Below are 12,828 nucleotides of genomic sequence, written 5' to 3'. Positions count from 1 at the left end.
TTTTATCACCCCCTCTCTTTTCTTTACCCTTTTCTCCCTTGCTTTTGTCCTCCCTTCTATCAGTCCCCCCCTTTCCCTTCCCCTTTTGTTTCCCTAAAGAATGAGTTAAGTTTCTTTATCCCAATGAACATATATGTTATTCCCTCTTTGAGTCAAATCTAATGAGAATAGGGTTGAAACAATGTTCCCCCCTCCTTTCTTTCCCTCTATTGTAATAGGTTTTTTTTTCCACCTCTTCATATGATATAATTCATCCCATTCCACCTCCCCTTTCCTCTCCTCCCCATAGACTCCCTTTTTAACCCCTTAATTCTTTTGTATCATCACATAAGACAATTTATATTTATACCCTCTATATAAAGTCCTTCTCTCTGCCCAAATACATTTACAGTTCTTAAGAGTTATGAGTATTATCTTCCTGTGTAGGGATATAAACAGTTTCACCTAATAGGGTAACTTTTTTTTCCCCCTCTGTTTACCATTTTAAACTTCTCTTGAATCTTGTATGTTGAGATCAGATTTTCTATTCAGTTCTGGTCTTTTCACCAGGAAAGATTGAAAGTCCCCCATGTCATTAAATGTCCATATTTTCCCCTGAAAGAAAATGTACATTTTTGCTGGGTAATAGATTCTTGGTTGCAATCCAAACTCCTTTGCCTTCCGGAATATTGTATTCCAAGCCTTGCGGTCCTTTAATGTTGAAGCTGCCAGGTCCTGAGCAATCCTGACTGTGGCTCCATGATATTTAAATTGCTTCTTTCTGGCTGCTTGGAGTATTTTCTCCTTCACCTGATAATTCTGGAATTTGGCTACAATATTCCTTGGAGTTTTCCTTTTGGGGTCTCTTTCAGGAGGTGATCGGTGGATTCTTTCAATGATGATTTTATCCTCTGATTCTATGATATCAGGGCAGTTCTCCTTAATAATTTCCTGGAATATGGTGTCTAGATTCTTTTTCTGGTCATGGCTTTCAGGCAGTCCAATGATTCTCAAATTGTCTCTCCTCGATCTGTTTTCCAGATCAGTTGTCTTTCCAATGAGGTATTTCACATTTTCTTCTATTTTTTCATTTTTTTTATTCTGCTTGACTGATTCCTGGTGTCTCATGGATTCCTTTTCTTCCAACTGTCCCAGTTTAATTTTTAAGGCATTGTTTTCTTCAGTGAGATTATGCACCTTTTTTTTCCATTTGGCTAAGTGAATTTTTTAAGGTATTGTTTTCTTCAGTGAGATTATGCAGCTTTTTTTCCATTTGGCCAAATGAATTTTTTAAGGCTTTGTTTTCTTCAGCTTCCTTTTCCAAGCTGCTGATTCTTTTTTCATAGTTTTCTTGTTTTGCTTTCATTTCTCTCCCCATTTTTTCTTCTACCTCTTGCAATTGATTTTTAAAATCCTTTTTGAGCTCTTCCAGGAAGGCTTTTTGTTCTTGCAACCAATTCAGCTTCCCTTGTGAGGCTTCAGATGTAGACAATTTGAGGCTATTGTCCTCATCTGAGTTTGTGTTGGCTTCTTCCCTATTGATACAGAAGCTCTCAATGGAGAGGGCTCTTTTTTGCTTCTTACTCATTATTGCAGCTTATTTATTTATTCTTTAAGTTGAGGTCTGCTCTGGGGGCACCAGGGTCCCTGTTTTGGGCTTCTTGTGCAGGGGTATAGGTGCTGTGTGACCGGACTTTTACTCTGAGGCCTTTATGGTGTGTGGAAATCCCCTGCCCTGCACTTCCTGTCTGATTGCGCTCAGCCAGCCAGGCGCCAGACCCCAGTGTCTGATCCCGCCTGGCCCGTTCGTCTCCCTCCCGGCCGGTGCAGGTAGGTTTTTCCACTGTCCTTCTTGGCCACCAGATTTTTGAACCAGGTTCTGGGAGCCTCAGTTGTCTGGCTGTGGCCCGCAGCTCCTGCTGACTTGCCCCGACCCCCTCGGCGCTGGGTTGCTGCCCTGCGCTGGGCCTCCCTTTTGCCCGGGTCAGACTGACCTTTTCCTGAAGTCTTCTAAATTATCTCTGGTTGGAGGACTGTGTCTCTCTGTCCCTTTGCAGGTTCTGTAGTTTCAGAATCTGTCCAGAGGCTTGATTTAATGTTCGTTTTGAGGGAACAGAAGGAGAGCTCAGGCAGCTTGCTGCTTCCTCTCCACCATCTTGGCTCCGCCCCCCCACACTCCGTCATTGTTAACAAGGTTTTGAAAAGAATAAAAAAATACTGTCCTTTGAAGAATATTTTCTATTTTTTTCCTGTATACATATACATTCTCATGTATATAACTGCATATATGGACATATATGCATATGCATTCATGCATATTTGTGTGTGCATATGTGCATTTATTAGAACAACAACAAATATAAAAACATCAGGCCTAGAAGAGATTCCCTGTGGAAGGTGAGGTTCTCAAGATACTCTTGTTTAGAGATGACATTGTGTTGATTGAATCAAACCCCAAGACATTGTACAGCTTCCTGGAAGAGATATGTCTTCACTCATTTGAATTTTGTTACTCCATCCACACAGAAATGGAGAAAAGAATAATGCCTCTTCCTTTGATTTCAACATTCATCTGATTGGACAGTGTAGCATTGATCAAATGGTATATATAACTGGGATATGCTGTTCATGTAGTGATTTGGACTCAGAGTGAAAAAGGGGAAGACTAGACTAGATTGTTTCCCCAAAATTCAAATGCATATTTACTAACTCCAAGTTTCTTGAAACAAAAAAGGCCCATCTTTTTCAATATTAAAATATTATCAGGCAGCTAGGTGGCGCAGTGGATAGAGCACCGGTCCTGGAGTCAGGAGTACCTGAGTTCAAATCCGGCCTCAAACACTTAACACTTACCAGGTGTGTGACACTGGGCAAGTCACTTAACCCCAATTGCCTCACTAAAAAAAAATATATATATATATATATATATATATATATATATATATATATTATCAGTGTTGTTGCATAGCATCAAAAATTAGAACAACATTATTTTTGAAAAACTAAACTATGTTACCACAGAGAGCAATGCAAAGGTACATGGTGGTTAAGAGCCCGCTACTACCCATAACCAAGTTGGAGATTTGAAAAAGGACAAGGGATAATTAAGGGTGCCATCACAGAATTCTCTAACAGGGAAGATGAAATGGTTGTACGGCTTCAGTGAGTGATGACCACCACTAGAGGGCTCCATAAGGACCTTTGCAATGTTAGAGAGCATTGACAGATCTTAATCTTAGGTGGACCTCCTGTGATTAATATTCAGGAGGATAATGGATAACAGTCTCACATGATGTTTAGGCATCAGTGGGTTGAGTTCTACATTATTGAAGATAACACTTGAATTGATGAAATGACAGATACACGTGATTCACAAAAACATATATACATATATATGTGTGTGTATGTATACATACACACAGACATGTCCAGCTATATCCATGCATGAATGAATTAATCAATGATTTAATGGCTAAATGAATCACGGAATTATGAAACACATACTATGTGCAAAGCTTTGTGCTAAATACTGGAGATAAAAATAGAAAAGTAAGAAAACCTCTGACCTTAGGCAACTTACAATATAATGTGACAACAGAGAGGATTTAACTGCCAGAGAGTTGAATGAGCCTTAAGTGTCTCCATTTGGGAGCAGTAAATGATCATGGCAAATTTGCCTCTCACATGTATAATGGGTATATTTAGAACATGGTAGTGTCATATAGTTGAACGAACCATACATTTAGAGTCAGGAGACATGAGTTACATACTGACTCTGCTACTTATTCTTTGATTGTGGACAAGTCACTGAAACTATGAACTTTCCTTCTTGTTAAAATGAGGGTGTTGAAATAGATGATATCTGTTACTTTCTAGCTTTAAATAAGTTTTCCCACAATCCCTTTCTGTTAGTAGTCAAATACTCATAAACGGTAGAGTACTCCATTTTTGAATGCTTTTAAGAGGCAAAACTTATTTCTGTTCCAAAGGACAAGCACTTAGAGTAGGGAGTGAGCACAAAGGAAATATTCCATTATCCCATCTTCTATTTCCCATATTATCAGAGAAACAACCAGTAAGAGACAGTTTGACCAGCAAGTGTCAGCCAAAGACAAATACAGATTAAAATATAGACAAAAGAAAAATATACAAAAAGATAGCCACTAAATGAGGAAGTAGCTTTAAGGGGTGTGGCCATTTGCAGAAGTGAGGAATACCTGATATGTCTTCAAGATTGAAGGTACAGAAATAAACTACTCTCAAACTCCATAACATTTCTACCGTCTGTCTTCTCACTAGTAGTCTGTGATTGGATATGTGAGATTAGGGAAGGCAAGGAGATGATAATGCTAAGGTTGTAAACCATGGTGCCCAGAACAATTTCTGGGCCCATTATATTTAAGAAGTGATAACTTTGAAATGCTGTTGGAAACAAAAATAAATAAAAAGAAACATAGTTGGTTTCCCTCTAAAATTTAGAGAGAAGTATGGATTTTGAGGCTCTACTGATTAAGAATATTCTATCATGTTCATCCTGAATAAGCTCTCACCTGATTCCTTCCTTATTCTCATCCTTTATTTCTTCAGGGGAAGCTAGGTGGTGTAGTAAATAGAGTGCCAGGAAGACTTATCTCCCTCAGTTCAAATCTAGCCTCAGGCACTTACTAGCTATATGACCATAGGACAGTCACTTAACCCTGTTTTCCTCAATTTCCTCATCTGTAAAATGGGCTGGAGAAGAAAATGGTGAATCACTGCAGTATCTTTGCCAAGAAAACCCCAAATGGGTTCATGAAGTGTTGGACATAGCTAAAAAACAACTGAGCAATACCACATCTCTTCTGCCTTGTGGGCTATACTTCTACAAAAGAACATCTACAATAAATGTCTCTAGTTTCTTTCCTCCCACTCTCTGCTTTGTCCCTTAAAAGCTGGTTTCTGACTATAAGATTCCATTAAAATTGTTCTCTCTAAAGTTACCAAAGATCATTCAGTGGCCAAATCCCATGGTCTTTTCTTAATCCTTGACCTCTCTGCAGCCTTTGACAGTGTTGATCATCCTCTCCTTGATATGTTCTCTCTAAGATTTCAGGGTACCACTTTCTTGGTTCTTGTCCTGCATATCTGTTTGTTCCATCACATTATCCTTTAATGGAGTTTATTCAGGTTATGCAATCTAATAGTAGGTGTCCCACAGTGCTCTGACCTGAGTCCTCTTCTCCCTCTATACCACTTTTCTTGCTGACCTCTTCGTTTTTCATGACTTCAATCTCCATCTCTATGTTGAGGATTCACTTATTTATCTATATTGCCCCAACCTTAATATTGAAATCCAATATTTCATCTCCAACATCTCAAACTGCATGTCCATCTTAAGACATCTTAAACTCAACAAATCCAAAATGGAACTCATTATCTTTTCCCCTAAACGCTCTGAACTTCTGCCTTTGCTATTATGGTAGAGGACGCCACCATCCTCCTAGTTCCTCAGTCTTGCAAACCAGGAATGGTCTGAGAGTCCTCACCGTCTCTTACCCATCCATACCCCTATCCATTCTGCTGCTATAGGCTGTCAATTTTACATTTGCAACATTTCTCAAATATACCCACTTCTCTGACACTGCTGCCACTTTAGTGCAGGCCCTTTTCTCTTCATTCCTATATTCTTGCTATTGCCTGCTTTTGGGTTGGCCTGCCTCAAGTCTTTTCTCATTCCAATCCATCTTCAACCACCATTTTTTTTTCTCTTTAAAAATCAAAACTAATTTTTTTTATATTAACACTCATTATCATGACTCTTTTTGCTTAGCCAGATAATTATGGCATTGATACAAAAGAGAGTACTTACATACTTTAACTGTACAAAGTAATTTAATGTTTACACAAATATTAGAATGTTTAGTTTACTGACACAGTTTTAAGTGATCCCCTCTGGAAAACTTATATAGTAAAACCATTGATTGTACATTTCATTATTTTATAAGTCAAAAAATGAGGCCATCATGGTTCATCTTCGTTAATTCTTTTAGCCACATCATACTCTAACATCCTTTGAACCAGGTCAAATGAAATCTCATGTTCTGCAACAGTTTAATAGTTTGCTGCATCTCCTAACATATTTACTAACATAACTATGTTCATTCCAATTCAATTGATTGTGGTGAAAATATCTGTGTTTTCATGTTTTCTGGATCATTTGTGTTGGTATAGGTTTTAATATCTGTTCCATCATTGCTAAGTATTCTTTACCATCCTTTAAAATGAGGTGAAACAAAGAAAATATTCCACAGGGCTGAGATCATGCCAATGCTAAAATGATTTCTTGAGTTCTGTCATTTTATGTAGTGTGGGAATATTACTCTCTAGGGCCCCCTGCTGAGAAAACATGAGGTGACCTTTTTGAGGTCAAATCAGCATCTGGAAGTTATCTCACAATTCATGGACCACCTTTAAGTCATGTCAATCAATGGACTTGAATGCTACCAGTAAATTAGCTTGGAGCTGTGTGTGGGGACCACCCCTCTTCCTGTCCCACAGAGAGGCAGGAAGTAGGGAGTGCAGCAGGCGCTCACTCCTGTGCGTGTTCTCTCTCTCTCTCTTTTGTTCCCAAACCTCGTGTTGGTGGCAGAAAGAAAAGGAGAAGAAGGAGGCCAGTCTGAACCCTAGGGTAGATAGGTTTCTTTCTTAACTTTCTGAAATCCAAGTGTCCTCTCTTTACTCCTTAATAAATGCTTAATGCCAAAAAAACTAGTGCTGATGCTTCTAACTTATAAGTAAACCCTAGCTACTTCTCCCCCCACACTGGGGGTAGAAACAAGGTGACCACAATTAGATTTTAAATGTCACGGTAGGTATTAAATTGCTGTGATGGGGCAGCTAGTTGGCACAGTGGAGAAAGCACTGGACCTGGAGTCAAGAGAACGGGAGTTCAAATCTCACCTCAGACACTTACTAGCTGTGTGACCCTGGGCAAGTCAGTGAATCCCAATTGCCTCAAACACCCAAGGCTGTCTCCAGTCATCCTGACATATATCTTGCCATGGGACCCAAATGGTTCTGGAGGAGAGAGTGAGGTTGGTAACCTTGCATACCACCTCCCTCACTTAAATACAATTCAGTGCAAGTCAAGACATAACCCTCTTGGAGAATGAAGGACAAACAACAACAGATTGCTGTGATGCTCATCAGCATATACTTTACTTACAAAGTCAACAACTTTGATATCTCTACATTTAAGTGTGCATTCATCACATTTCATTTTAGCATTATAGCTGACTACATAGTCAGACTTGCCAAACAAAATATTTTCAGGTTTTATATCTGTATGTGTCAACTTACAATGCAAAAAACCAAAAATGCGGGTATGGATTGGTGGATATGATTTGCCATCTGCCTGATATGGCCAAGTTGTCTTCTTTTAAAAATCATAAGCACTGAGTCCCAGCAGTTCAAATACTATGTAATATGACCACAATGATCCAATTATTCCAGCATTTGGAAACATTGGTACATCATTCAGGTTATTGGGATAAATACTGTTTAAATGTTCTGAATAATTGTATTTCTGAACAAGTAGCTTCACAGTATTTACCAAACTTTCATACAATTTTCACTGCAACTGGGCATTATCTATATATGTCATGATCAAGGATTCTACTACTTTGCCAAAAGGTCCTTCATCCAAAGTAGCAACACTGTGATCTCTTATCCTTAGAATATCTCTACTTAGACAGATCAGGTGGCCCTCCTCATCATGCTCTGAATATGATTGATGTCTTGCGCATTATTTATTACATTTCCTTTTTGGACTCCTCCTCCTTCACTCTGAAGATTTACTGCAGGGGTTGCTATAACTGCTTTCATAGACTCTATGATAATGTCTATGATCCTATCCTTCACAGTAGTCATTTCACTATGAACATATCTCCACTCACAATAATCTGTCTCATTTAATGATCTTATCTTCAAATAATGACAATCTGCTTCTTTAAACTCTAAATGTGGTTCACAGTACACATTCACTTACATACTACTGTGAGATTTCTATTCTTTTTTTTTTTTTGGTGGGGCTTTGAGGGTTAAGTGGCTTGCTCAATGTCACACAACTAGTAAGTGTCAAGTGTTTGAGGTCAGATTTGAACTCAGGTCCTCCTGAATCCAGGGCCAGTGCTTTATCCACTGTGCCACCTAGCTGCCCCCTACTGTGAGATTTCTTCTTGCATTTGTGACCGCTACTGTAGATTTCTTGACTTCAGCTTTCTTTACTACCCCAATCAAAAGAGTGAGTTCCTTTTGAATGCTGCATCTGGGGCCTTCCAACCTGGTCACAGCCAGATGTGGCATGGGGGTAGAAGAGCTGCATTATTTCTCAGAGCCCAAGGGCTTGAATTTGAGTCTTGTCTCTGACACAGCACCTGGGAGATCTTGGTTAAGTTGCATCCCTTCTGTCTCCCATAACTGGAATGCTCTTCCTCCTCATCTCTGCCTCCAGACTTCCCATGATTCTATCAAGTTCCAACTTAAATTGCATTTTCCATAGGAAGCCTTTCCCAACTCCTCTTAATTCTAGTGTCTTCTCCCTCAATTATTGTCTATTTATCTTGTATGTATTTATTTTTGTCTCCCCACTAGTCTGTGCTCTTTAAAAGTAGAGATTTATTTTGTTCATTTTAGTGTTCTCAGCACTTAGCACAGTGCCTAGCACATAGTAGGTATCTCATTAAAATTTAGTGATTGCTTCATCCTTAAGACTTGATATAACAGCTCCCAGGGAAATAGACCAATAATTTATAGGATCCTCTGATTCCTAAGATCTTCTTTTCTATGCCAGTTATCTCCAAAGTTTGTATATACCAAGCCTCAGTTTTCCTTATCTGTTAAATTATAGGTTTTTCATGGTGGATTCCAAGGTCCCTTTCAGAAATATATATATATTTTTTTTAATCCAGCTATCCTGTGAATTAAAGCAATAATGAAAATAATTGAACTCATAATTGTTTGAACTTATCAGAGTTAAGTATTTTCATTTTTTCCTGAAAATGAAAAAAATAATGAAAGTCAACATTATTATAAGCTTTCTCAAAATTATGATGAAAGAAGGAAATGTGGAAAATCTAAACTACAATATTGCCGTAAAGAAGGGATATTACTCTATTGGGGTCCCAGCTGATTGAATATTAGTGGCCATTCAATAGAAATGTAACATGTGGCTGATTACAGGTCAATACACATAACCACACAAGTCCATTCTTTTTACCCATGTATTCTGATCAATATTGATTTCAATGGGTCAGAGCATGTGACCAGTGGTCACTTCTATACCCTGTTTTTGGTACTTACCTACATGCAAGCATGGAGTGGAAGTAGTCAGTGTTTTACCTACCACAAGTGAATTGTCATCATTTCTCCCCTCTTTTTTTCCCCCCAGATATCTCAAATTTTCTACAAAAATAATAGATTTATCTTCAGAGACAAAAACATGGGCACTTCTGGTCAAATTTATGCAGACACAGATGGCTGGCTCTTGGTTTTTTTTAAAAAACCTGTTGGGAGACAGCACTGGCAACTACCCATAACCTTCCATGCTAATATTTTATCACACCAATAAGGAACTATTTATGAAGAATTAGTCATATTTGGAAAGCATCAAAATTATACAAATGCTTTAAATTTCCAATTTTAATATAACCTATCATTTCTATTCCAGTGCAGAAATAAATACAACTAATTGATCAATTTGCTTCTGCTGTATTTGCCACCTTGCACATAAAATTGTAAAGGTCCACTGGGGAAATGTTCCATTCAAAAAGCTGGCTCTTAGTATCTCCACTCCATCATTTTCTAAGAATGCAAATACTGGAAAGATATTCCTATTGAGAGCAATGTCAGAATTTGCACACATAATAGTCCTGTTTCTGCTGATAAAAGGGAGAATAATCCCAACCTTTACCACCCCTCCTTGGAGAGGCATTATCTCTTTCAAAACAGCAGTAGGTAAGCTGGAAGAAATGGATCTCTCATGGTGTATAATTCTTGAAGGTAATATTGAATACACTTTGAATTTTTCAAAGACTTTCCAAACTATTACAGTGCAGTTAGGTCAGATTCTTCACCTAGAGAAAGCTGTAGGGGCTGATGAATATCCACGAATGCAGTCCTTGACCATAAAGGAATTAGTCATCAGGTTTCTGCCAACTCCAATATTGGATCATTGAAAGGACCTTCAGCTCCTTTCATCGACTTGATTATAAAACTGCATAGCCCCTAACATAGCTGGACCATCTGGTAGTCAAATAATTGTTTCGACAGAATTAAGCATTTGGGAGCAATTATATTTGTGGCTTACATTTTGTTCCTCAAGACCAGAAAAAAGATGATATTGCAAAAGGTGGCAATGAAAGTAACCAAAAAAGTCCAGGTCTCCTTGAACCTTTAAATTTAAGGGGTTATATCCAGAGATAGTTTTTTATTATTACAATTACAATAACAATTAGTATTGCTGCTGCTGCTGCTGTTCCTGCTACTGTTCCTGCTGCTGTTGCTGCTGCTGCTGCTGCTGTTGCTGCTGCTGCTACTACTACTACTATTACTACAATCCTGAGGTAGCTAGGAGGTTCAGTGGATAGAGTGCTGGGCCTGAAGTCAGGAAGATCTGAGTTCAAATCCAGTATCCTGTACTTAACCTCTGTTTCCCTTTATGTACTGGAGAAGGAAATGGCAAACCACTCTAGCATCTCTGACAAAAAAACACCATGGGCAATATTAGCATACTATGGTCCATGGGGCCATGAATAGTTGAAACACAACTGAATTATTAAGTAACAATAAATCCTTTACTTAACTTACACTGCATGTTTCTGTGTATACATTCCTAGAACTCCTAGACCACTGGACTGGTATACAAACAGGTAAACAGAGGTCATTAAAACTGACTTATAATTGGGTTTTTCTTGATGCTTTAGGCATGCACATAATTGATATGGGGAAATTAATGCAAGAAACAATTTAACTACTAACTGAATATATTATTCCTCCCAATTCTGTCAGCATATTAAAATAACCAAGGAAGAGCAGAATTCTTATCAAAGTGGATGCCATTGCTATTTTTCTTTGGTCAGTTTAATATAGAGATCTGAGAGGACTACTTTATTCATTTTGGGGCCAGCACCTCAGTTTGAATTAGATTTATCAGATCTATTTTGTCTCCAACCAGTTGGAAACATTTAATGTAGGACACATATGTAGGGCACACATGCTGGGATTAATGAGTAATGGTAACAGGAGAAAAAAGTGAACAATGGGCAAAGAAAAGTCTGGAGGGGTATCATGTCATATCCACATACACACATATATTTAATGGAGTGGCAATATTTGTGGGTTTTTTCCCAGTGTGGGATTAGATTTTGGCTTATTTGGCTTTATATCACCTATTTTCCTCACCTGATCCTACCAAAAATAGAATGTTAGATGTGAAGGGAACCTTATAGAGCATGTTGTCAAACCAATATTTTAATGAAAACCTCCTGGTAGCGAGGCAGGATGAAATCTATCTGTCCATCTCTTCCTCCTTATATTCTTCTCTTTCTCCATCCATGTTTCCCTTCCTCTCTCCCTTCCTTCCTTCTTCCTCATGTCTTGAGCCATTTTTTTCTGGTTCTAGGATCTCTTCTTTTTTGTGGGACAAAGAGGATTAAGTGACTAGCCCAGGGTCACACAGTTAGTAAGTGTCAAGTATCTGAGGCCGGATTTGAACTCAGGTCCTCCTGAATCCAGTGCCTGTGCTTTATCCACTGTGCCACCTAGCTGCCCCCCTCTAGGGTCTCTTCTAACCCTCTTACACAGCCTCAGTATTCTTTCAGCTGCTGCTTTGGAATTTTCTACAAGGGGTAGACCTGATGCACTCCCATCCTCAGTATGTGTAGATCTATCTTTCTGTCTACTTTGATAATAAGGGCTTGAAAAATATGACTCACTGTGCTTTTTTTTTTCCTTTGGACTTCTTGATTAGGACCTGGTTTAGGGTATTTTCTAGATCTTTCTAGAGGATTTATGTTGCTGAGTTAGGTTGTACTTTTCTCTACTACTCTCCCCTCTTAACTCTGCTTTACTTCACCTATGCCTTGAAAGATTCCAGGGATTCCAAAAGGTGAATGGGAAGAGGAAGTGCATTTCAGGCATGGGAAATTACCACTGTAAATGCCCTGAGATAATAGATACAGAATGGTTTATTTGTAGACCAACCAATAGATAAGCATAGATGATTTAGATAGTAGAAAGCTCTTAGCCTACACAGATAGAGCCAGGACAGGCTTATTCCCATTGACATGGAGTAGGCTACCATTACTACAGTTGGGTAAATAACATGCAGATAGTCACTGGAAAGAAACATTACAGGAACCCTTCAAGACAAGAAAATACACAATTCTCTCAGTGATGTCAAGTCCTCCAGGATTATAGATCTTGCCATTTTCAAGTACTTGTTGAATAATTAACTCAGAGAATAATGGAAAGATATTCAAGTTTATGACTCAAGCCTTTATTTTTCTCTGTGCAACTCTGATCCAGAGCCCTTTGGTTTTATCCCTGGGGGCAACTAAAATAAATGTGATTCCACTCTTCCTAATAGCCCTTAAACTATTTAAAATAATGATCATTCTTATACCAAGTGTTGTCTTCTTCAGGTGAGTTAAACAACTACCTTTAAATCAGATGAACTTCAGATAACATGATCTCAAGGGCCACTATGTCTATTCCTGATTGCCCCTTTTTGAATTCTCTTCAGTTTATCAGAATTGTTCCTAAAATGTGGCATGGTACACTTCTTTTTTGATGCTTTTGAATAACAACATT

The 12,828-nt window shown here is 38.4% G+C and overlaps 1 protein-coding gene and 1 pseudogene across 2 annotated transcripts in view; one reads left to right on the top strand and one right to left on the bottom strand.

Annotated features, from left to right (window-relative positions):
* The window catches only part of CTNNA3 (catenin alpha 3), a 2,043,451-nt gene that overhangs the window by 1,882,907 nt on the left and 147,716 nt on the right, over positions 1-12,828 (top strand). The gene's annotated exons all lie outside the window — the stretch shown is intronic.
* Positions 5,980-8,284, bottom strand: LOC122741381 (annotated as a pseudogene).

This window comes from Dromiciops gliroides, chromosome 2, assembly GCF_019393635.1.
Source record: "Dromiciops gliroides isolate mDroGli1 chromosome 2, mDroGli1.pri, whole genome shotgun sequence".
Classification (NCBI taxonomy): Eukaryota; Metazoa; Chordata; class Mammalia; order Microbiotheria; family Microbiotheriidae; genus Dromiciops; species Dromiciops gliroides.
This window is presented reverse-complemented; position numbering and strand designations above follow the sequence as displayed.